Source organism: Cynocephalus volans, chromosome 1 (assembly GCF_027409185.1).
Source record: "Cynocephalus volans isolate mCynVol1 chromosome 1, mCynVol1.pri, whole genome shotgun sequence".
In the NCBI taxonomy this organism is placed as follows: Eukaryota; Metazoa; Chordata; class Mammalia; order Dermoptera; family Cynocephalidae; genus Cynocephalus; species Cynocephalus volans.
The window spans coordinates 288,311,739-288,338,734 of NC_084460.1; the positions used below are offsets into that span (position 1 = coordinate 288,311,739).

General features: G+C 37.8%; 1 pseudogene; it reads right to left on the bottom strand.

The window, feature by feature from the left end:
• Positions 1-1,691: 1,691 nt before the first annotated feature.
• Positions 1,692-4,571, bottom strand: LOC134369860 (uncharacterized; annotated as a pseudogene).
• Positions 4,572-26,996: the final 22,425 nt, after the last annotated feature.

The following is a 26,996-nucleotide window of genomic DNA, read 5'->3' on the forward strand; positions in this document are numbered from 1 at the left end:
ACATTCACATATACATGTTTTTTCTCAGATATTTGTATTTAAGTAATACCTTATACATTTTTATATATCTGTGCACTATTTGTATGTGAGTTTTAAAGGATAATTTTGACTATGTGCCATCTGTTCCTTATTTGTTTTTACTGTACTAGAAACTTTCAAGTGAAATCAGAAAATGAGAGGATTCTGCAGTTATGGGCAAATGGGATAAGAATTCATTATTGTATAGCCCAGTGCTGTCCAACAGAATATTCTTCTATTAAAGAAATGTTTTGTATTTGTGCTGTCCAATGCGATAGCCACGAGCCACATGTGGCTACCGAGCACTTGAAATGTGGTTAGTGCGAGTGACTGAATTTGTATTGTTTGTTAGTTTTAATAAATTTTAATATAAATCCAAAAAAAGCCACACTAGGACAGTGGCTACTATATGAAAAAGTACAGTTATAGAATGTTTGGAACCCAGCAGGCTTGAGACCTAACGAGAGCCAATGTACACTTCCACTCTGATAGCTGGGAGTGACCAACCTCCAAGCTCAGGACAGTTAGACAAGAGGAGTTTCCTCTTACTCAGCCTTTTTGTTCTATGCACGTCTTCAGTTGATTGAATGAGACCAACCCACACCAAGAAACACCCTCCAAGATACTCCTAGAACAATGTTTGACCAAGTGTCTGGGGACCTTGTGGCTCAGTCAAGTTGACACATAAAATTAACCTTCACAAGCCCACCCCCTTTCCAACTTGGCACTCACACGCATCTCTTTAAGCCATACATAAGTTAATTTCCATATAAAGACAATATCAAGATCATAATCTCACCTAACATAATACAGCTATCCTGCATACAACTGAAAACTCACCAACTCTTTTTTAGAAGGGAACATAGTCCTTTAAGTAGTCTCCTCCTTTATATCCTTCAACATAAATACTATGATGTAAAATTAACAATAATTAAATGCTATAATGTAAAGTCAATAGATCTTATATTACATAACAGAGAAAGAGAGGGAAGGAAGCAAAGATATTGGCTTAATATATATAAACACACAAGCCTACTCATAATATGATAAGAAAGAGCACCCATGACAAGTACAACCCTAAATTCCGTACGTGGTAACGTGGTCATAGCTAGTATTTACTATAACTACCTTCTCCCACTTCCCAGTCTATATTTTCTTTTCCTTCAGCAAGCACCTCAGCTGGTTGTAATTCTTTAGCTGGTGGGGTAGTCCTCATCTTCCTTTTCTGGAGTTTGACCCATTTGTAGCCCTCTCTGGATCGGGTTGTTGTTTCCCATTGACCTTAATCACGGAGCGTGGTAACAATGAGACAACCCAAGGGATACTCTGTATTCTAGACATACTCACCCTTGCCTCCATCGTGGAGTAGAAGTCCAATTTTCCCTGATAGCCAGGATCAATCAACCCAACCAGCACAGTACCGACCTTCTTTGCCTGTTGATTTGTAGACACGAGGAGCCCAAAGTGGCCAAGCAACATTTAGAAACTTCAGCTCAGTGGAATCATTGTTGTGTCTCTGGTGGAAGCATCCCTCCAATTGGAACTAAGCTGTCTAGACCAGTGGAACATAAGTTCATGGGGACAGGAAGAAAATATTTTGCTAGTGGGTCATCAAGGGTAGTAGTGTGTGATGCAACTCCCATTTTTACCTCCTTGATTACTAGGTGAATCTCTCATATAGGTGAAACAGCATCATGCATTGGATGCTGGTTCAGGGCATATACAGCCTTCTGGAGAACCTTCCCCCAGCCCTTCAAGGTATTGCCATTTAGCTGGTACTGTAACTGAATCTTTAAAAGGTCATTTTACTGTTTTATTAAGACAGTTGCTTCAGGATGCTGGGGAATATCATAAGACCAAGAAATGCATGAAGATGGGCACATTCCCATACATCTTTTGCTGTAAAGTGAGTACCTTGATCAGAAGCAATGCTATGTGGAATATCACGATGGTGGATGAAGCTTTCTGTAAATCCAAAGATAGTAGTTTTGACAGAATCACAGACAAGGTGAATCCATCTCCAAAGTAAGTGTCTATTCCATTAAGTATAAAATACTGCCCCTTCCATAATAGAAGTGATCTAATGAAATCAACTTGCCACTAGTTAGCTGGCTGATCACACCTGGGAATAATAACATATTGGGAACTCAATGTTAGTCACTGCATCTGGCAGATTAGCAGTGGTCATACCCCTGTTGGCCTTGGTAAGTGGAAGTTCATTTTGCCTAGTCCATATAGAACCTCCATTTTTGTTACCATGGCCACTTTTTTCATGAGTCCCTTGGGTGATGACAAGGGTGGCTGGGAAAAGAGGCTGATTTGATTCACAGAATGTGTCATCCTACCCACTTGACTATTTAAATTCTCCTTTGCTGAGGTCACCCTTTGGTGAGCATTCAGATGGGACACAAATATCTCATGCTTTTCTTCCATTCAAAGGGGCCTATCCACATACCTCTTTCCCAAGTTTCCTTGTCATCAGTTTTTCAGTTATGTTCCTTCCACGTCCCTGACCATCCTGCCAAACCACTGCCATAGCCCATATTTTCATGTGTGGACATCTTTCCTTCCAAGCAAAATGAACAACCAGGTGTGCTACTCAAAGTTTTGGTTACTGGAAGGATTTTCCTTCACCAATGTCCATCAGAAATGTCCAAGAAAGGGGCTGCAGTGCTATGGCTGCTCACTTTGGGGCGGTGCCTGCATATTGTACAGAACCATCTACAAACCAGGCCCTAATCTTCCTTTTTTATTTCTCAACTGATTGTTTGAAACATCTCATTAGACCTTAGGCACAGGCTGGGAGAAAGAAGCAGTGGGGATCATGGGCATTTGGGCCATATTTTCATGTAACTTAAGTGTGCCTTCAGGGCTGGCTTAGGCCAGATAACACATAACACCACTTCTGTTTGGTGATGGAGTGCTCCCGTGCATGCCCAACTCTGTGACTTGTGGAGTCAGATAAAATCCAGGTCAGGTGGACAGTTGAAGCTGCATGGTAACTTTGTAGCCAGTGGCTAAGCATTCAGTCTCTGCTAAGGCCAAGTAGCAGGCCAAGAGCTATTTCTCAAAAGGATAGTAGTTATCCAAAGAGGGGATCAGGGCTTTACTCCAAAATCCTGAGGCCCTGCACTGTGATTCACCTACAGGTGCCTACTAAAGGCTCCAAAAAGCATCCCTATCTGCCACTGCCACTTAAAACACCATTTAATCTGCTCGATCATGTGGTCCAAGTGGCAGACCAGCATGCACAGCAACCTGGACCTGTTGCAGAGCCTTTTCTTGTTCTGCACCTCATCAGAACTAGCAGCTTTTCAGGTTACTCAGTAAATGGGCTAGAGTAATACAGCTGAATGAACAGCATATTGCCCCCAAAGTTCAAAGCTGCCTACCAGGTGTTTTGCCTCTTATTTGGGTATAGGAGGGGCCAGAGGCAACATTTTATCTTTCACCTTAGAAGGGATATCTTGACCTGCACCACACCACTAGACCCCACTACACATTTTACTGAGGTAGAAGACCCCTGAGCTTTTGTTAAATTTACTTCCACCTTTTAGCACACAAATATCTTTCCTATAAGTCTACAGGAGTTACTGCTTCTTGTTTATCAATGTAATGGAGTAGCATGATTTCTTGTGGAAAGGAAATGCAGTGAAGATCCCTCCGAGCTAAATTAAGACATAGGACTGGAGAGTTGATATACCACTTAGGTAGAACAGAGAAGGTGTATTCTTGGCCTTGCTAACTGAAAGCTGCTTCAGGCGGACTTTATGGATGGGGATGGAGAAAAAGGCATTTGCCAAATCAATAGCTGCATACCAGTTACCAGGTGATGTGTTAATTTGCTCAAACAATGAAACCATATCTGGTATAGCAACTGCAATTAGCAACACAACCTCATCAAACTTACAGTAATACAGTGTAATTCTCCAAGATCCATCTGTCTTCTGCACAGTTGAAATAAAACAGTTGAATGAGGATGTGGTGAGAATCACCACCCCTACATCTTTCAAGTCCTTGGCAGTGGCACTAATCTTTGTAGTCTTTCTAGGAATTTGGTATTACTTTTGATTTACTATTTTTCTAGGGAGTGTCATTTTTACTGGTTGCCACTTGGACTTTCCTACCATAATAGCCATCATTCCATAGATCAGGGAACCTTAGAAGTGATTTTACCAGATGTTGAATATATCTATTCGGCTTATGCATATTGAACTGGAAAAACTATGTGTTGGGTTCAGGGACTCACTGGGCCCACTGTGAAACAGACCTGAGATAAAACCTTATTAATTGGTTTGTATAATTGCCTGATCATCATTAGCCCCTGCTCTGACTGGTGAACCACAGTAACATTTCAGGTCTCCTCAAATTAGTGTCGGTTCAGAGCCAATGTCCAGTAGACCCTGAAGGATCTGATCATTTCCTTTTCCCCAATGTGCAATTAACTTGCTAAAAGCCTGTATGTTTCTTTGGGGAAGGCTGGGAGAATGATTAACAGCATAAATTTTTGGCAGTGCATCAGGGTCCTTAAGTGCACCCAGTCCCACTTTCATTCAGGCTGTTCTGAGTCTGTAAACTGGCTCAAGTCTGGGGATTGATTGAAGGACCATGGCTTTCTGTTTTCATTACTTATTTTATTCTTTTGGTCACTTGACCTAGAACTTTTCTGCTTATACAGATCACGTAAGAATTTAGTAGGCTCCTTATTCATGTCACCTCATAGAGCACTAGGTTCACCTAGCCTACAGCACAGCTCTGCATGAACCAGATTATTCTGATTGCTGCCTTGACTCTGCTGTCCTTTGGAGGTTGAGTGCTATTACTTGGCTCCTGACTGGGGATCCAAGTACTTCCACTGCATTTAGGTTTCCCAATTCAGTAACTGCAGTTCCCACTGTCAGGTCTTGCTTGCAGGGAGAAAGAATCACAGACTTCAAGGAGGCCAAGGATCCACTCACAAATTTATTTCTCACAGGTGTGGTGAAAGTTTTGTTTTTCTGGACCCTCCCAGTGTGAGTAAGTAGGTCTTAAATGACAAACTCACTCTAATATTGCAGTTTCCCTAAGCCTTTGAATTCTTTCCACTACATTAAAGCAAGGCTCATCCAGCATTTCTAATTAGATCACTGTGGCCCACATTTTGGTCCATGTTTCAGCCAACCAACCACACAGTTAGAGCTCCTTATAACTCCCTGAGCTGCAGCATCAAAGCAGGATCTCTGCTTAGTTAATAAATTTGGCATGAACAACTTTATGGTCCTTTTACAATTATCCCACACTCTTAGTGTTTATTCTAAGCATGTTCCCCAGGTTTCGGTTTGTATAAATTAGAAAACTGATGTAGTTATTTTGGAGTGTAGTTCACCTCATCATGGGTCATACTTTTTACCTCACCTTTAGGGGATTGCTGGGACTTGAATCCAAAAAGAGGTGTTACAGGTGAGACTTGAGGAGACTCAATGTTGTCACACATGGCAACTGTCTTAGGGGAGGCCATTACGGTTCACTCAGGCAATGTAAGGTGAATCCCCTCAGTCAAGTGTGGAAAGGGAGAGGTCATAATTACTGGGGTTGGGGAGTCCTCTTCCACCTGATAGATTTTGTATTTGATTTTCAGCAATCTCAGCCCTGTGCCAGCAAGAGCCCTGTGCCCCTTGAGGGCACATGTAGAAGCTTTTAGATCATTTATGTAGATTTGAGCTGGAAATTCAAATCTCTGAGCTCATCTGTTTCTTTCTCTACATTTTTCAGAGACAAGAAGAACAGCCATATAATTTCACTACATTCTTTTGTTTGCCAAAAATGCTTGAAAGTCTCATATGCATTGTCAAACAAAACCTTGCTTCTTATAAATGGTTGATTATGAATATACAATGGTAATATTTTGTGTATCTCTATTGCCAGATCATACTGTGGAATACTGATAGCTCTTTTTAATACTAGAAATAGAGCCAGTCCATTCCCCCACAAAAAAAAAAAAAAAACCAGAAAATTCATCTTTAAAATTCTATTCCACTAGAACCAGTCTCTGTACAAAAATCTTTGTCAGTCAGGGTTCTCCAGAGAAATAGAACCAACAGCATGTGTGGTTGTGTGTGAGTAAGTGTGTGCGTACTTATTATAAAGAATTGGCTTATGTGATTACGGAGGCTGAGAAGCCCCAACTGTTTCAGCTGACAAGCTGGAGATCCAGGAGAACTGTTATGTAGTTCCAAAGGCCTGAGAACCGGGAGAGTCAGTAGTGTAATTTCCAGTTCAAAAGCCAGCTGACTCAAGATACAGGAAGAAATGATGTTTTAGTCTGAGTTAGAAGGCCAGAAAAGACCAATGTCTCAGCTCAAGCAGACAGGCATAGGGAATTGCCTCTTATTGAGCCTTTTTGTTCCATTATTGAATGAGGCTCACTCACATTAGGGAGGACAATCTTCTCTACTGATTCAAATGTTACTGTCATTGAGAAACACCTAGGATAATGTTTGTCAAAATGTCTGGGCACTCTGTAACTCAGTCAAGTTGACACAAAAATTTAACCATCACAGAGTATTTCCACTTTAACCTTAAGAGACAAATTACTTTGGGAAACTCAGGCTACAGACAAGACAGCAAGACAAAATCTACCTGGAATATACTTGTAAATGGAAAGGAGGATAGGAAACTTACATGCAGGTCAGATTCTTTTTTCTTATGATTCAAAAGTTTTCTGGTCTTTTCACCTTTTACTTCCTTAACCCTTATATACCACCCCCACCCACCACCAATTTGTTGACCTGAATAAATTAGCTAAACATTTACACATTTATCCCACTTGGAAACAAAATATTTGCCTGGGCATTTTATTACTCACAATTGTGTAATTTCTTAGAAGACTTGTTTTTATTTGCTTTCCCATTTATTTCAACAGAGCCTCAATTAAATATCACTGCTAATATTCCATGAAGCCCTGTCTCTGCATGGGAAGTGGCAGTTAAAAAAAACTGTATGCTAGTATTAAAAAAAAAATCAATTTATATTTAGTGTTCAAGACTACAAAAAATGAGGAGGGGGAGAGATTCATTTTTAATTCATGGCAAACCACCTTAAAAATCGAATTTGTCCATCTCTGCTACTGTCAATGTCCACATGGATAAAATTTCTTCTTCATGAGACTCTGTCTCATTCTTCCCCAATGTCCAGCCACACAGAAACTCTTCTAAAGCAGTTCAATTCACACTCCTCTGTCTTCCTTCTGCTTCTGACATGGTTTATAGGAAAAAGCATGTCCCTCTCCTCCCCTGCCCCAGTGCTGGCCAATGAGATTTCTCCCCACTATTTTTGTTTATTTGTTTATGAAAAAGCATGTAACCCAGGGTGGTCAATGGATTGTGAGAAATACCTCCTGGAAAAAGTTTTCTTGCACCTTAAAAGTACACAGAAATGCAACATCCCTCCTTTTCAGTGGACTTTATCATGTCTGGGTGCTTCTTTTGTAACTTCTGCGGGCGTCTCTCTACCATAGTAAGATCAAAGCCAACACACAGAACAGGAGGAACAGAAAGAATCACAGAAAAGCAGCACTGGAGACACAAAGCATGTGCTTGAGTCTACCCTAACTTTACTCTTCTTATGAAATTGTCAAGATCTGTGACACATCTAAAAACTTACCTTTCTTGAAAGCCAACAAGTTAGCTTGTCACAGTTTCATGGATGTTGACAGAAGGCATGAGATTCTGGAATGAGGGACAAAGGATCATGTAGTCCTTAAAGCAATAATGGTAGCCACAGTATCAGCATTTGCACTGGTTCCCTGAGTCCCCAGTTCCCACATGTTGATGTGAAGAGGATTGCCGTCATAGTGGTGTGTGTTGCCAAGAAGAATCCTGAGTTTAGGGAACCCAAAACTTTATAATGGGCAGTAAGCATGCCTACACTTTGCTCATGATGTGGGTGTTATCTTTATTACACTTTGCATTTAATAAGCCTGCTTTTTACTTTGGAGAGAGATAGCATCTCTGTCTTCCAAAGCTCTCCACCTTGCATGATGCTTGAAAAGACAGACTGAAAGATAGGCAGTCATTGCCTCTGTTTGCAAGATGGGCAGAAACACAGGAAATTCATTGAGGATTGTCTCGCAGAATAGAAATAATAAGTCCCAGTGTTGTTTAAGCTGCTTTGGGTTGGTGTTTTCTGTTACTGGCTACCAAAATCCTTCTTACTGTCACATAAGGGAAGGCTACACAAATCCTTAGTATGGGATGACTATACTCTTGAGAGTCTGCCCCAAATTCACTTTGTGTGGTGTAAACAAGGCATATGTATTCTACTCTTCAAGAGTTAGGGCAGACATTCCCTTGTCCTGTGAAGGTAATCAGCAATGCATTTTACCCACTAGTCTTAACCTTAGCTGATGACTGAAATATAGCATTTCTCTTCTCAAGTCAGACCTTAGGCTAGTACATGAGAGAAGAATGAAGTAAGAAGTGGAAAGGAGGTTTGATTTCCTCCGTTCCTCCGGGATGTCTCTGTAATCTTCAAAGCTCAAGGGGTAGAGATGGAAATGAAGGGATCAGAAGAGAACATAGCAGAGTCTTCATTTCCAATTAACTTGTTCAAATGAGTATCCCAAAGTGTCTGTAATAAATAGTGAGTGTTTATATCCATGAAGTTGTATTTTCAAACTTTTTTCTCAGAGCTTGACCTCCTATATTTCCACAGGAAATAACCGAAGCTTTGAACAACTTATTTCCTGTGTAAAACTTAAGTTTCTACATAGGCTGTCAAAGGATTGTAGCTATAAATCAATGTCAAATGATGATTCCGGGGAAGTATGTCATAAAAACTATAGCTGCAATTTTTCAAAGTAGTTCTGTTTTTTTCCCTCAGTTAAGAAAAAAGGACCTTGTGGGTTTTGTTACTGAAAATGAGTTATTTACTTTTCATGAATAAAAACTGTTAAATATGATGAACGTGTTAATTTTTAATGATGCTCACACCTAAGTTTAATGAAAATAATGCAGAAATATGAATAACAAAGAATTAGACATATATGCATGATGTTTTAAATTTCTGTAGTAAGGAGAAGAACTTGTACTTGGCTAGATAAAAAATTAAAATGAAGAAAATAAAAGTAATATCCAGGCTATTTTTAAGTTGATCCCAAATTTCTCAAATATTTTTAAGTCAAAGTAAAATTGGGCGGGGGGGGGGGACGTCTGGGCTTAATTGTTCTCATGGAGTTTACATTCTACAGATGATCATCCAAGCATTCAAATCCAAACTGTCAATCAACTTTATTCTTTCCATGAATTCTCTTAGAAGCAAAATGACATCAGTGACTCGGTATATAAAACATGGCAGCAATAACTTACAATTAGTATAAGATATTGATTTCTATTTTCTTTACTTCTCTGACTACCTGATGTATATAAACAGCTGAGAACATAAACACTGAATTCTCTACTGTGTAACTTTAAATCCTGTCTTGTACACCCTAAAATTTATACTCCTTCCTTGACTTCCCTGATTCATTTCAAGTTGCAATGAAAGAGACTTGAGTTTTTGATCTTTGCTTTGGCAGTATGTAAATTACACTCCCCTGCATTAACCCAGCTGGAATTCTCCTTGATTAAATTTCATGCCTGTGATGGCAAAGAGCAATGAATAAATTTAGGTAAATGTGGGAAATCTGGCCAAGAGTTTAGGTTGAGAATTTCATAAAGGGCTTTGTTCTGGTGTTAGGGAAGGACAAAGAGAGGTAGACAAGTGGCATGATTAATCAGGAGAGGGTAAAGACAACTCTCCAGTTTCTGGAGGTAATCTCAGTTTCCCTGTGGGCTTGGAGGTACACCATAGATCATTTGGGAGTATGTTACATTTTGTCATCTCTCCAAAGAGGCTGATAAAGGGACCCCATCAACAGAGGCTGTGAGATGGACTTAGTCTCAGCTATAGAAGAATGCTGTGCAGAAGCCTATTCAGGTACCCAAGACCATTTCATCTGTCAAAATATAAAGTGGAAAAGATCAGAGATGAGAGAGCCACCACCAAGACATGAGTAGCTAGACAAGCCAATATGAAAGAGTAGCACCATGAGACAGAGAAGAGCCATCTGGAACCAAATATGAACCGTCTCCACACTGATATGCTGACAGTCACATGAGCAGATGGTGCAGTCACTCTTTCACCTGCTGGGTGAGTGTCCCATGCAAGGTATGTGAAATTAAAATTTGACCAATAGAAACAGTGTATATGAAAATTTTTGTCAATGGAGAGGAACTTTTTAAGTAGGAATTTTGTACGACTGGAGACAGAATACCTTGAACTGACCTCCAATACTCCTTGGTCTTGTAGAGTTTGCAAGAGTTGTCTAGAATAAATTATCATCAGACATACTTGGAGATGGAATAGGGTGGGGTGTTAGGCTACAATAATTTTGTCTAAAAAGCCATCCCAAAATAAAACACCCATCTGTTTTTCTCACTCATGGATCTGTGGGTCACCACAAAAGACATTGTTTCAGAAGGCTGCATGTCAGCTGGACTTGTTTGGCCTGATTCTGTGACATGTAAGAAAAAGCAGTGGCTTCCAGGCTATGCTTTTCTTATGCCCATCCTAGGAATGCGTGAAGACAAGCCAGACCACATGTGCACAGTTGAAGTCTCTGCTTGCATCACATCTGCTCACCGTTCAAAGATCAAAGTCACATGGCCAAATCCAAAGTCACTGGGGTAGAGAAGTAGGCCACTTTGGAGGAAGTGTGGGGACTGAATATTTGCTGAACTATAATCCAGTTGATGACCATTCTGAATCAAGAAAATTATATTTAATTATTAAACACAGTTATTAAGCATAATTTTATTTATTTGTGATTGGTTTATATCAGTCTCATATCTTGATATTTACAATAATTTTCTATGCTGTGCTTCACCTGCTAGTTTGGTGCTTCTCTATTTTTAGCCTTTTGGGGAGGATTTTGCTGTCCACTATAGGTTCATTCGAGTTTTTATCTTAATTAGGAAGAATGTAGCTGCCAATGGGTGATGGGGAAAAAGGCTAATGAAAACATGAATGACATTATAGCTCTGCTGATGAGCAAGTTGTATAACGAAGAATGTTGTTATGCTTTTGTTTTTGTTTTTGTTTTTTAAATTTTAAAGGTAAGCCAGTAGTACTCCAAATCATTGTCATGGCTATAACAGTTTTAGAATTGTACTGATACACAAATAATGTCAGGAGTAACTTAAAAATCTATTTTTTTTTAATACTCCCCTTAAAATGGTAACCAAAATTTTGAAATGCATATTTTTCATTTGGGGGTTTTGTTTCTTTTCCTTTTTATTTTAAAATGTATTCACGTACTGATAGTCAGAAGATTTTGACTGATAAGGAGATACGACTTGCTAACTATACTTTTGCCATTTAGTAGAGGTCAGGGATCTTTTCACACATGAGTTTGGTGAAGTAGTTCAGAGAAACCAGGTGTCTAAAACCTCTAATGAAGGGATGGTTGATATTCAGAGCTCCCTATCACATCCACCATTGCTGGATCAGATCCCAGAGGCTGTCAGGAAGCAATGTGAGAAGGCTCAGTCCGTCAGTCTCCTCTCTCTCAAGTGTGCTGGCAGCTGAGGTAAGATTCCTGAATGCTTAAATGTAACTTCAAAAACCCATTTCCTTGAGATATGAACACTGACATCTCTTGCTATTGTGTCCCAAAACAAAGCACAGATGATTTTGGAAATAGTTTTATTGGTATCTGTTTCTTTAAAAAATAGAAAAAGTGAAGACCATGGACTTTGGCTTACCCATATTTGGGTTCCCATCCTGTTTATGACACATATATAGAGGTGTGACAATCCACATTCACTTCCTTGTCTTCAAAATTGCGACTCTTTGTAACTACTCTTCAGAGTTGTTTGAGATTTGAGCAGATGCATGTAAAATATTTCATACAGGTCTTTCTTGGCACACTGTAATTGCTTGATATATTATAACCATTATTGGTATCTGACCATTTCCCCATTAATTTGATAATAAATCTTTCTCCAAACTCAGATCTATTAGCATTGCAATTGTAAGATCAGGCACGTGGGGATTTTGATGGGCAAGGCTTGTGAAAATGCACCATTAAGCATTTTTATGGTATGTTTGAATTGTAACAGAGCCAATTCTATCTTGAGTAGAGACAACCTTGCTTTCCCCTTGAAAGAGATTTTGGCATACATATTTATTTCAGCTCCACCCTGTCTACAGGACTGTGCTTCATTGATAGAATTTGTAATTGTAGTCACTTGGGATTCTATTCTGCACATTAAATCGGAGCTGCTCAATTTGCAAACTCATTGTTATACCTAAGCTTTCTGACAGCTACTTGCATTCCTTGTCTGTAAGGAATAGACACGGGACCTCTTGGATTAAAAGCACAGTTCTTACATCAACCCATCAACTCTCCCATACCTGCCCAAAAGGAGAAATATGGACCAAAGTTAGCATGTGCGTTTCCTTTCAAAGAAAAATGGATTGATCGGAACTGGTTTAAGGAAAGGTCATCATCAGAGGTGATTGGGAATATGGTGCTCCCTCTTGCCTACAGGAGTGGCTCCTGGAGAGCCCCATTTCCAAGGGATATAAACACTCAATTAGCCAAAAGCTTTTTGTTGTTGTTTGTTGTTTGTTTTTTACCAACAGGCACTCTCAAAGTTTTCATAATACTTTTGTTCATTTTAAAACTCCTAGAGGGGTTCTCCAACAGTCATGAAACCCACTTATTAAAAAGCATCTCTCCAGCATCAGTGCCACTCTTTGGGAAAACACTGGTTTACTGGGCATATTTCAGGAAAATGCGGATCATCTGGTCTCTCCCCTGCTAGAGGTGGTTTTTTCCAGACAATATGATGGTACCTTGATACTTCTTAATCATCTAAACTTCTCCTCAAGCACCAGATACTCTATGGAGCTTTTTGTGATCACCCTGTGGAGACTTGTACCCCTGTGGTATAGTCTAGAGATGATTCTGTGACAGCACCTGTACAAACTTTCTCATCCGTATTTGTCTTCTTCAGCTTTCTGAGGTCATACTCACTCTAGATTCCCAGCCCCAAGCTGAGCAGTGAGCACAAAGTTAGTGTTCATTAAATATTTCATGTATGAGTGAATAAATTAAGGAATGAAATGAACAAAATCGTGTAAAGTATAAATATATGTTTTCTACTTTAGTCATTGGAGAGCAATAGTTGAGAGCAGGGGCTTTGGAGTCCCTGATTCAAGTACTTGTCTTCCTCTGTTCTAGCTAAAATTTTAAACAGGTTACTAAACCTGAAAAATCTTTAAAACCTGCTTAATTAAACTCCCTCTCCTCAAAGGACTGTTGTATTGGTAACATAAGGTATCACTCAAAAATGTCTTAGCATCATGGTTTCCAAACTTTACCAAGATGCCCCTGAGTGCTGCAGAAAATTCACAGGAGGGATATTTTGAGTTTTCAAGAGAAACAGACATCACACAAACTAGTAGCCTCATGCTTTCAATATGAGATTGCAAGACATTACTTTTGATGGTGTCATATTTTTACAAAGCTATGCTGTTGTGATAAAGAGCAAGTGTCATGCAAAGATTCAGTATGACACGAAAAATGAGGTTGGCAGTGCCCAAACTTTTACTGTTGGTCTTCATTTTAACTACCTACCTAAATATGTTATGAAAAAATAATTTGAAAGTAGAAGTTTTAAGTTTTGACAAATTGTTTGATGCCCAATATTTGCACACAACACCTAGTAAGTAATTGTGGATATTTCAAAGTAAAATAAAAATATTTTTGTTCAATATTTGTGTGTCTTTTTTTCAAATTGCTATTAAGTTTTTATGGTATAAATTATGATTTAGATGTTTGGATCTAACCATTTAATGATAGAACTGTTAGGAATTTCTTTTGGCCTACAGTTTCTGTGAAAAAGTTACTGAGATAAAAAGGGCTTCATGAACTAAGAAAGTGTGGGGACTTCTGCTTAGCACAGTGGCTGTTGTGACAACTCAACAAATATGAGCTACTTTGTAGGGACAACATATTAAGATACTAATTTCGGTATTGTGCTTTCTGTATTTCTTTCTCTTATCTGATTCTCTTTCCAAGCACATGTCCCTGTACTTAGTATTTTATTACTACAAGGAAATTTGCATGACAGAGCAAAATGCTTTAAGCAGAGACCCCCCAGCATGGCTCTTAAAGCCCTAGATTATTTCAGTTATCTCAGAGAGAAGAGGAGAGAGAAGTGTGCTTTGAGTGAACAAGATGGGTGTAGAAGTTAGGAGAAAGAAATTTACATAGTAATGGTCTACACTGCCCTCTTTCAGAAATGGTCTACACTACCCTTTTGCAGTAATGGTCTACACTGCCCTCTTGCAGTGCTCCAAGGAGGTAAGTAGGGAAGAATTTTTCTGAACCTGTTAAGGCTACCTAGTGGTTCTTGGGTTAAATGAAACTCAGGAACTAGTGGTGCAAAGAGTAGAGTATGAGGGATTGAGGGTGTCCTGAAAGGGTCATGTTCTCTGCAAACCCTCACACTCCACACATTTCATACAGAGATGTCTGCAAATCTTTTTTTTTTTTTTTAATTTTTAAAATTTTTATTTCTTTAATTGTTTAACAAGAGATGCATGTTTGTGGAATCAAACTCTAAAAGCACCAAAGTATTCACTGAAAACCTAACCCCTCCTACCCTGACCTTGTCACTCAGCTACATGATTCCTTGGTGAGAGAAATGTTTCCTGGCTGGGAAAATCAAGGCACAAGGAGGGAAAATTGCTCTGGATCACAGTGCTGGATAAATGCCACTGACTAAGCTTATCTTTAATTCCAGGCACTTGGGAAAGTTTTTTACATGTACTGTCTTATTTAACAAAAACAAAGCTATGAGTTAAGGTATCATTATTATGTCCATTTTAAAAAGAAAAAAAAAAAAAAAAACCCTGCAGCTCAGGGGAGGTATGTAACTTTCCTCAGATCACTCAGAAGGTATATTGTAGAGGACGTAGAAAATTGTAGGAAATTGTAAGGGAATTGTAGAAAAATATAACTTTAATGTACGCAGTTTTGTAACAAATGCTTAAGTAAAGCAGCTTCTAAGGGGCTGTACAAAGGGCAGGCCCGAGCACACTAAACATTTCAAGGAAGGGAATGACCCCCACCCGGTTCCAGGAACTGACTAGTTCCTTATCAAAAGGCCACCTGGCCAGACCCCAGGGAAGATAAATGATTGAGAAATGCGCTGTTCCTTATTGGGGTACCAGCCTGCTAAAGCCCACCTGTAAATCTAAAGGTGCCACAAATCTATCAGGGTACCAGCCTGCTAAAGTCTACCCATAAATCTAAAGGTGCCACAGATAACCAACAACTCATCCTGTCACAAAGATCTGTTTAGAAAAACTGTATAAAAGGTGCTTGTATTGTAAACTCGGGGTTGCTTCTGTCTAGGAGACAAGGTGACCCCAGCATGCTGGAATAAAGTCCCTCTTTCTTGATTGCATTGGTCTCAGTCTCATGGTCTTTGTGAAGTGAGCCGTCCCAGTCTGTTGGATTTGTGCATGATGCACGGATCTTACGATGTAACTTGCCCAGGTCACACAGAAGGTATATAACTGGCCCCAGGTCACACAATGGAGGAAACCAGAACTAAATCTCTTCAGTCTTCATTTTAATTATCTAGCTAAATATGTCATGAAAAAATAATTTGAAAGTAAAAGCCTTATTTGAGGTAACAAGGTCATTTTTTTAAAGGATGTCTTCTAGTTAGTGACAGAACAGGTGCAAGTCCCAAAGCCCAAGCTCAGGCTGAATAGTGGTAGGGAAACTTCTTGTTGCAAATGGCAAAAACTGAATTCAACCTCGTTCAAATTTAAAAGACAAGAAATTGTCCATTGATGAAGTTTGGGAATGGGATTTTTGTTCCAGCGGGATCAGGCTGTTTGAATGATGCTGTTGGCAATCTGTCTTCTGCATCTTTGGCTCTGCGTTCCTCTCTGCTGGCTACACTCTGGGTAAGTTACATCCCAAGGAGGCAAGGTTGCCATCAGCCACCATTAGCAAACCTATAGCAGACTAAGAAAGCCCGGCAGAAAGAGAGCTCCTCTTTCCCCAAAGTCCCAACAGAATCCCCAGAACGAGTCTCATTGTCTCGGCTTTGCCATATGCTCAATCCTGAGCCAGTGTCATTACTAGGAAAATAAAATATGTTAGTTGGCTAGGTCTGGCTCACCTGCCCATCCTTCAGCAGGTTAGATCCAGCCCTAACTAAACCGTATGGATTTGCAGGGAGAAAAAAAGTAGTTCTCAAAAGGTCAAATTGTTATTAATTGCCAAAAGAAAGATGGGATGCTGGCAGGAAACAACTACCCGAAGTGTTATTTTTTAACAGGAGAAGACCTTGAGATATATTACACCCATTTTAGAGGTCAGCAAACTACATTTACATATCTAGAGTCATCTGGATTTGGCAAAGGCAGCTGTTGTGGATTTCCCACAGTTGCTGACACTTTCTGCTGTGTGGGCTTTTTCATTCACACACAATGAAAGAAGGTGCTAGAAATTTGTGAAACAAAACACCCTTAATGGTGTTCAGTCTCTGTGCAGGGAAGCAAAACCACATCCTTATCTTCAATTCCATTCAATTACCAGGATCCGGAGAAAATGTCCTTAGGCAACAGGTGAGTGTTTACCTGCTTGTGGTCTAGGTGCTCTTCGGCTGGGCTGCTTTGAAGCTCTCATAATAACTCCTCTGCGTGGTAACTAACTCCACGAGGATTCAGTTGCCATGCAACTGCATGGTATTTCTCCATAATACTGCCTTTTCTATGATTACAGAGTGAGAAGCTTTTATAGTCATAATAATACCTTACACTCGTGCCAGGCCTTTTACATAAGAAGATCCCAATAGGGTGAATAGAGTTGCTCTTTATGTAGGGCTTTTCAACAAGCACTAAAAATACCCGTGCTTCCAATTCAGCTATGTGGCAGCCATCCTCTCACAGTTAAAATATACAATGGATATTTTGGCAGGAGGTGATACAAAGAATTACTCATCAGATTTAAAATATGAAAAATATTTAGGAGGATATAATAGGACCATCTCCATTTGAGAACATCTTGGGCACCACATGAGGGATGCTTCTATGCTGACAAGTATTTTGGGGGTGTCTCTGATTTGGGTGCCAGGAAGAGATTTGATTGTTTCAGCTTTTTGTACAGATCGAGGGGAGCAATTGCAAAGTGGATTGGGGCAGGCTCCACTGAGCAGCTCAGCGGCTCCCTGGTCTTAAATAGGTACTAAGAATGAGGCAGTCAGGGCGACTTCACTGGAGCACCACTGAACATTTGCTGGAGAAAATTACTCTATGTTCTAGTGTCCTACTTTCCACCCAGTGAGTAGTTGCTCAACTAGCAGGATCTAGCATATTATTTTTAATCCCTTAATCAGAAGCTTTCAGAAATTCAGGTGTTATTAAATATTCTCTATGAAAGGAAAAACGTTGTTGGGTCCCCTGACAAACACACTCATTAACCTTTTAAATAAAACTACCATAATAAAGTGGAGGAAAACAAAGCTAAAGCAGTTTGGACTTAATTTTAAATTATCCAGCTAAACATGTTAGGAAATATAATTTGAAAGTAAAAGCCTTATTTCTAGTAACAAGGTCATTTTTTAAAAGGATGTCTTCTGAAGTCCCCTGTTTTCTTTCAGAAAGTGCTCACTCTTAGTCCTTTTTTCTATTTCCACTCCAGTTACATCAATCTGTCAGTGCTGGAATTATTCTTATCACTTCCTCATTGCCGTAATTGTTGAATGTTAGGTGTCTTCTAATATCCATACCCCTTTTCTTTCTCAGAATTTATGTGGACACATGGCTGCCCTGGTTAAGACAACTTTTTCAGTCTTTCTTGCAGCTAAGTTTGGCCTCGAGTCTAAATTTCGACTGGTAGGATTTGAGGAGTATTGATCCGTGCATCTTTCAGGTCATGCCCTTAAAGGAAACAAATGTGTCCCCTCATTTCTCCCTTCTCTCCTGGAACTTTAAAAAATGGATAATTCCTCTCAGGCATGAGGACTGTGAGCTATGAGTCTTGAGAGCTGTTGTCAGCCATGCATAATGTCATGTAGAGAAATCTAATCTATATATCAAGGAAATCAAGCCAAAATGCACCAAAATAAGGGGGGGGGGAAGGGATAGTGAGTAAGAGAGAGCATGAAACTCCTTTTAGCTTCTGAGCCCTGTGTCCAGCTGTCCCCGATGTGCATCTACCCCAGCCCTCTCTCCACTGATTGTTCACTCCCTCCATGATAAAGAAATATACCATAGTCTATTTTCAATAACTCTCTCCTCTCTTTTTCAAGTTAATGTAAGTCTGGATTCCGTCACAAATAAGAAGTCTGATTCATAAATCAAGATAGACTCTATAACAAAAATAGTCAAGCTTCTAATATATTCCTACGGAATTTCCCCATCAGCATCCAAAGCTACCATATAATAGAGTGTAAAAATGTAACTCCAGGTGAAAACTTGGGAGAAGAATCAACTAAACATTGAGAACCAAATGATTTCATTGTTTTCTGTTTGCCTACACAGAAAGACATAAATGAGTTTAGAAGACATTTTATATATATGTATATGCATACATGCATATGTATATGTATATTGGGACAGCATAATATTCCAATCAATCAAGTGCTTGTTTAGTTGTATAAATTGTTTGTTGCATATAATTATTAGTTACAAAGTTTAGTTTTAGGACCTTAGTGTAAAGAGAATACTATAGCAAATGGGTGTAAGACATAACTTGTCAAAATTTAAATGCATTAGTTTACAGAAAAATGTTTCCATTAAAAATATACCACTAATTAAAATGATTGGAAAGCAGCCAAACTCCAGATACTATAAGTATCTGGAAGTGATTTTTTAGATGGTTCTACACTCATTTCTTTCTAAAAAAGTAAACACATCATTCAACATCTCACAAAGGACTCCAGATTAAAATAGACTTTATGTATTTATTACTTTGGGTTTTGACTTTGCTTTATTATAGCATCCTGCCATTTTATGTTTTCTCTTAAAATGGATAAAAAATTTAGCCCTTATAAACAACACTTTGCTATTTTAGATGAGATGGCAATTTCTACTAGAAATAAACGTGATACTAAAAATCACTTATAATTAACACTGGACTTTTACTACCTATCTGTTAATGGCACAATTATACAGAATTTCTCACTCTGATTCTATTTAATAAAATGAAATTTAGAGCATCTACTGGAAACTAATTTTCATATATGTGCATATATACATACATTTATTTACATATTTAAGAATTTATTAAAATTGAATCTTTTCAAGATAAACTTTGATATTCTTCTGGCTTTTGTTTTTCTTTTGACTTTTATTTTTAATAGTGTCTGAGAGAGTTGAAAAAATAAATGATGTTATATCAATAGCAGGAATTCAAGGGAGTAAGAGTTTCATAATGTTTATTCCTCCTCATACAGGGTACATACACTTTAGTGAGATGTTCACTACATTGTTTCCCAGATGAATGCACCTAGGAACACACACGTGAGCACAAAATAGTATTTCCTAAATGAAGAGCTAGAAGTTTGGTCACAGCTCCCCCAGCTTCTGTTCATCTTGGTCTTCTCTCTGGAGAAAGAGAACCAAACTGAAATCAGAATATTTGATTCTTGATTTATTTTATCTCTGATGAACTGCACAAATCATGAATTTTTCTGGCCTCATGTTCTTTACTTACTTATAAAATAAAAATGTTGAAAAAAATTAATTTTATATATCTGCTTTACATTATGTGGTTTAATGTAATATGGTTTTCTTGTAATTCCTAGAAATACAAAATTCCTATAATTTTGATATGATTATATTTTGTTTGGGGAGACAAGGCAATTTATACCTTCTATTTCATTATTATTACCAGGGAATAGAAACACAAGTTTATTGAAACGACCCATCCAAACATTAGCATATAAGTGAGAAGTTAACATGGGTCTCTAGACTGTACTGAGCTGTAATCTACACTGTAAAGTAAATGGGCTATAAAGTTACCCTCTTCTGATTTCTCCAATTTTTTCCTCCCATCTCAAAACCTTTTCATTTTGATGACCCAGAAGAACTCATTTTACAGACATTTGTTTTAATTTTTTATTTTGTGTCCCTACCATTTAAAGTTGTGCTTGATATCTATAGGAAGTATAATAATAATAATAATAATAATAATAATAATAATAATAATAATAATAATAATAATAATAAATGAGAAGAAAGAGGGAAAGAAAGAAAGAAGGTACATTGTTGCTATTGAATACATTTTTGGATAAGACGTATTTATTGAATACCTAGGCATTCAATATCTAGGCAGCCATTTGGTATGTATGTTTTCAAAAGTTTTTTACTTCCAAAATCAGCTCTTCACATTTTCTTATCAGCAGTGACTGTGTGTACTTGGCCTGATTCTCTGTACTTTCTTCAGATATTATTGCTAGTCTCTTAAACTTTAGGTCAAATAACTTGGAAAATAGTTGACTTGCTTTCATCCTTGACTTTCTTCTAAAACTAGTATATTTCATTTCGCAAGGCAAGGCTTTCTGTATATCCTGATGGTTTGACATTCTGCCTCATATTCATTTATCTCAGACATAGAAAGAAGAAAAAAAATATTCAGAGAACTTTTCGAAAATAGTTTTCACAACCACAGATTACCAAGGTGTGTGGCCTTAATGTTTCATTTTCATCAGTTTGTCAGTGTTGCTGTCAAGGTACTTAAGTAGCATTGACAAGAATAATAGGGGATTAGAAATATAAAGTTTGCTTTTGTTGTTAGAGACCTATTTACAATTAGAAAAATTATTAAACTTGTCGATAACCTAAAAGGTAAATGTACTTGTATATGAACACAAATATCCTGGACTGTATATTTAGTAACCCTCTAGAAAAGGCAGAGCTTAAATGAAGAAAATAACTGAGTTTCAGAAACTATTGTTGTTCATGTGGGAAAATCATTTGGGGCAACAGATTCTCTCAGTGTTCACAGGTCACCCTCCATGGCCCTCCCTCCTGAAGCTTAAAATACCTTTAACCAGTACAGAGCTTCATTCAGTGGTTGGAAATAAGGCTGGGATTAAAGGAACCTGAGAGCACACTGAAATGCCCCCCTGCAATGTGAATAACTGCCAGTTACTTAACAAATATTTACTGAGGGCCTTTCATTTGCCAAGAAACTTTGTGAACACGTGGGATATTAACGGAAAAAGAAAATCAAGTTCCTTGATTTCTTAGGATTTTATTATAACAGCAGAGACAAACAATAAATAAATAAACAAGTAAATATATTATTAAGATAACACAAAATAAAAGTGCATGAAATGTAATAAAACAGGATCACAGGAGCTAATGTTTTATATTTTGCAAATATTAACTCATTTAATTTTCACAACTCCGTAAAGTAGGTAGTATTACAATTTTGCCCGTGAGGATGCTGAACCACAGAGAAGTTTAATAATTGTTCAAGACTGCACAACTAACAAGCACTAAAACCAAGATGTAAACCAGTTCCAGCTTCATAGTATGATAGTGACAGGGGCAGAAACTCAGGAGAGAGGTTGGGGGGAGGCATCGAGGATAGCCATGTGTGTATCTGGGGAAAGAGCTTTTCAAATAGAGGAAGTGCAAATTTGGAACTCATAGGAGTTTGTCTCTTGAGTGGAGTTTTCAGGAGTCAAGGACAAGGCATGAGGCACTTGGCTGAGGTACAGAATAAACCTAGAGTAGGAGAATTCAAAAGAGTTTCCTGGGGTCACCAGGAAACCACTTCACAATTTTACCCAAGGCCAGCCTAATACTTCCCAAATCCCAATGGATATTTCATTACCTGCTTCTCTGTACAAAATCCATCTTACTCCTGAATTGCGTTTGAAATATGGTAATTTATTATGCTTAACCTCCTAGAAAAAGAGATAAAAAAATCTAGAAATGAAAATAAAATGATTCACACTAGAAAGAGAACTAGTCCTGGACATCCAAAGAAGCAGCTCTGTGTTCTTAGGCTAGCTGCATAACTTTCCAGGTTTCAGTTTCCCATTCTGTATAATGTAGAGGTTAGACTGGATTCTCTCCAAGACCTCACTGCAATATTTAAATTTGACCTCAGAATAATGGCCAACAACCCAGAGAAAGAACTATAGCACAATTAAATTGAAACTTTATCCAAAATCACCTTAAATTTAATTTATAGTCAACCTAGAGTTAGGAGAAGATTGGTACGTTAAGGACTGATAATCTTGAATTTACTATTTTTGTTAATTGCTGTGTTTTGAGAGTGTTGGTACCTCATGCCTTACTTTAGTGGTCAGTTTCCTATGGTCTTCTTCATCTGCCTTAAAACTCCCTCACATAAGTGTATTTAGAGAAACTAAAGGAAGTAAGAAAACAGGCCTGGAGGAGAATACGTTGTAGGCTTTAGCTTTCATTTGTCTCTTCCACTGTTGTCTAATCACTGATGGGTATTTTCAAATACTTATTAACTCTGCGTGAGCTTAAATAAGACTATGATATCCCCGTTCAGATGAGACAGGCTGGAGCATTTTACATGGCAGAAGCTGAAAAAAAGGGTGCAAGACTTGGCTCAGTCCCAAGTAAGGTAGTCACAGAAAACCAAGCTGTCCCCAAATCTGAGGGTCAAAACCTCCTACACTGCTTTAAATATTTTCATTAAACAGGTTGTGTTTCCACCTGAAATCCCCCCCCTTTCTTTCTAACTTTCCCCCGAATCCTATCTGACCCAAACACTCACACCTCCTTTTGAATTTTTATCTCTTCATTGCAGATATTGTCAACTTGGTAATGCAATGGTGAAATTTCCATTTCACAAATCTTCCCGACCCAGACTTCTCATTTTAAAAATAAATGAAAAGCCACAGATTCCAAAGCCTCCCCTTTCAGGGAGACTTTTCTGAAAATAGAATTTTACATTTTTCACCAAATTAACATATAAAATTATTATTAAAATATATACCCTTATTGGAAAAAACTAAGCAACACATACATCTGTTTTTTAAAAAGTAGAAAAAGGCCACTAGACATTTCCTTCTGCATGTAATAGTGCATAACCTTAGACAAATCACTTAAATGCTGTTTGCCTCAATATTCTGAATTGCAAAGTGAGAATTAGAGTGCCTGTCTCATAAGATCAGTGTGGCAATGGAATTATTGAGTTGATACAAGTAGAGAACGTAATAAAAGCTATGTATGTGTTTGCCATTACTTTTGTTATTATGAATGTTATGTTTATGCATAAGTATTATTATATGTATGTATATATTATGCTACATTATGTTCTTTTCTATGTAATTCAGTTATTCACTATATTTTATTTCAACCCCTTATATATATGAGACATCGATCTCTATGCTGGTAGGCTGAGTAAGCAGATGCAAGGAATCTGTTCTCGTGGGGTTTGTATCCTAGTAGGGAGAAACCGATACTATTAAAATAGTAGTAAAAATGTTTTTCATGTGGATTGAATGTCCCACCAAAATCCATTGAGTCTTGATACCCATGGTAACAGTGTTAAGAGGGTCAGAACCCAGACTATGGTAATATTGAAAGGTGGGGCCTTAGGAGGTGATTGGTTAGTGAGGACTTTGCACTGTAAATGGATTAATCCATTCATGGAGTAATGGGTTAATAGTTTAGTGGCTTATTGTGGATATAGAGTGGTGGCTTTATGAAAAAAGCGCAAGAAAGAGCTCTTGCTATTCTTAGCATGTGATAACCTGCTTTGCTACAGGACTCTGGAGCACCCATCAAAAAGAAGGCCCACACCAGATGTGTACCCTGGACCTTGGACTTCCCAGCCTCCACAACTGTAAGAAATAAATTTCATTTTCTTATAAATCACCCAGTTTCAGGTATTCAGTTACAAGCAATAGGAAATGGACTAATACAATATTCAACATATCTGTGAGTATACATGAATGTGTACAAAAAATAATATCAAATGGTGATAAGTATTTGCAAAGAAACCAACTCAGTTGATGCGATAATGAGTGACTAGGTTGGTTTTCTTTTTTAGACTAAGGAAGCAGGAAAAAAATATGGGTAAGGAAAAGACAGAAGGCCAAGCCTGAGATCTGAAGCATTCCACCATTTAGAACCCATGTCCCTAAAGCAGAATTATTATTTCAAAGATTGTGTAAATTAAAAAAATTGAAACACTGCCAGAATTCCCTATATTTTGGTTGTGTACAATTACACAGTTATCTATTTCTCCACATTTATGTCAGCATGGGTTATTATATAAAATTCATGCACATTGGTGATTCAATTTACATTTTATTAAATGCTATGGTTCAATATCTTTTTCTCTATTTATTTGCCACTTCAATTTCTTACTTTAGATTCCTGTTCTCTGTTTAGTACTATGTTGTTTATTTGTTGCTTATTTAAAAGTCTTTTTAAATAAGATAAGAGTGTTTAACTGGTTAGCTCTCACATATATTTTATTGCAAATAATTTCTCAGTTTTGACTTAAATGCTAACTTTATCATGTTTTCTCATTTAAATGATTTGTATTGTTATGTATTCAATTTTCTCACTTTTTTATGTAATTTTTTCTAGCTTTGATATTATCTTTAGATAGGCTGTCTCCACCCTAAAGATCATATTACAGTTTCTTTCAGTGAATTCATGTTTTTACGTAAAAATGTTTTGAAAGTCTTGTTCAATATGGCAGTCACTATCCACATGGTGATTTAAATTTCAAATAATTAAGATAAAATTTAAAATTTAGTCTCTCAGTTGCACTAAGCACAGTTCAAGAGCTCAGTAACCACATGAAGGTGGGGACTATTATTTTCAACAGTGCAGATATATACCATTTCCATCGTCATAGAAATTTTTTTGAACAGTGCTTTTCAATCATTGGTGTGTACCTCAATCACCTAGGCATTAATTAAAATGAAAATCCCAACTCAGATGATGTTATAAACTACATGTTTGTGTCTTCACATAATTCACATGTTGAAATTCTGATCCTCAATGTATGAGGCCCTTGAGAATTAATTAGGTCATGAGGGTGGGGCCCTCATGATGGGATTCGTGCACTTGTGAGCAGAGATGCAAGAGAGCTTGCTTCCTCTCTTTCTCTCTGCCATGTGAGGAAACCAAGAAGAGGGACGGCCCCAGAACCTAATCATGTTGGTACGCTGATCTCAGACCTCCAGCCTCCAGAACTGAAAGGAATAAATTCCTGTTGTTTAAAATAAGCCATTCATTCTCTGGGGTATCTTGTAGCAGCCCCAACTGACTCTGACAGACAGTCTGAGGAGGAACCTGAACTTCTGCATATTTAACAAGCCCCCAGATAATGCTGATACTGTAGATTCTTGGACCATATTTTGAAATGTAAATGTCTAGATTTATTTTTATGCAAGGAACTGTAAAAAAATTTTATATGTGCATGTATGCATTTCTGTTTATTTAATTTTATTACTTATTGGTATTCAATGGCAGATTTATCACATGCTAAATACCTATGTATGCTTTTTATGGACTTTTAAACTTCTTCTATTGATTCACAGTCAAGACCTGTGCTATACTACAATAAAATCAATTGTGCTTTGTACAATGTTTTAATATTTTGTCAAGAATGTATCTGCCAATAGCTTTTTAAGTTCTACAAAACATCAGTTTGATTTAACTTGGAATTACACTCCCTCTAGTGAATTTAGCAACGAGTGATTATTCACAAAATTGATTCTATTCCAGAAAGAGCAGAAATATTCTATTTCCCCATATCTTCTTTTATGTGTCTCTGTTGTGGGCTGAATGTTTCCCCATAATTTTTCCTAATTCCCAGTGTGATGGCATTTGGAGGTGGTGCCTTTGGGAGATAATTAGGTTTAGATGAGGTCAAGAGAGTGGGGACCCCATCATGGGATTAGTGTCCTTATAAGAAGAAGAAGAGAGATCAGATCTCTCTCTCTCTCTCTCTCTCTCTCTCTCTCTCTCTCTCTCTCTCTCTCTCTCTCTCTCTCTCTCTCTCTCCCTCTCTCTCTCTCTCTCTGTGTGTGTGTCATGTGAAGACACAACCAGAAGGTACCAATTGCAAGCCAGGAAGAGAGCCTTCTCCAGGAACCAAATCCACTTGCACCTTGGTCTCAAACATTCTACCCTCCAGAACTGAGAGAAATAAATTTCTATTCTTTAAGCCACTCAATCTATGGTATTTTGTTACAGAAGCCTGAAGTAAGACAGTATCCCAGAAGAATTTTATTGTTTACCCTAAATGTGATCCTTGTTTTGTATAATCAGCTGGTCTTCCTATGGAACTATCTCATTTTCAGTCAGTTTCAAACTGGTTGTTTTGGATTTTCCAGTAATGAAAAATGTGTAGTCCCTTTGGAAAGATTTCTCCCCCTTAAGTTTTTAGGTTTTAGTTTGGTTACTTTTATTTTTTAAATTTTAATTATGATTTTATTTTTAAAAAGATATTTTTATGTCAATTATGTGGGTGCTTTTGAATTTCCTACTAGTGCAGGACATGTCATGAGTTGAGACCTGGAGTCATTCACTGGGTATTCTATAACGTAAAGAACAAACATCCAGTCTGATTGTGGTTAATTAGGGCAAGCTACCAGGGTAAGACATGACTTTCGAAAGTTGAGTAAATATTATCCACTCAAAGAAGAAAGATGGTTGGTTGGAATAGGGGTGTCTGATTCACTAGGATGTGTAGATCCTGTTTTAGCAATATTTTGATTATTTCTGAGAACAGAGATAAACGCATTTATGCTATTTCTGAAATCTTCACTAAAAAATATCTGCCAAACAAAACAAAGGAGGGATGTCTGGGTCTATTTCTGTTTCTTACCATAGGAATTATTCCACTAATTGCCAATTTGCTGCCTTGACACTATAAATGCAGCTTTTGTGTATATTATTAAACCATAAAC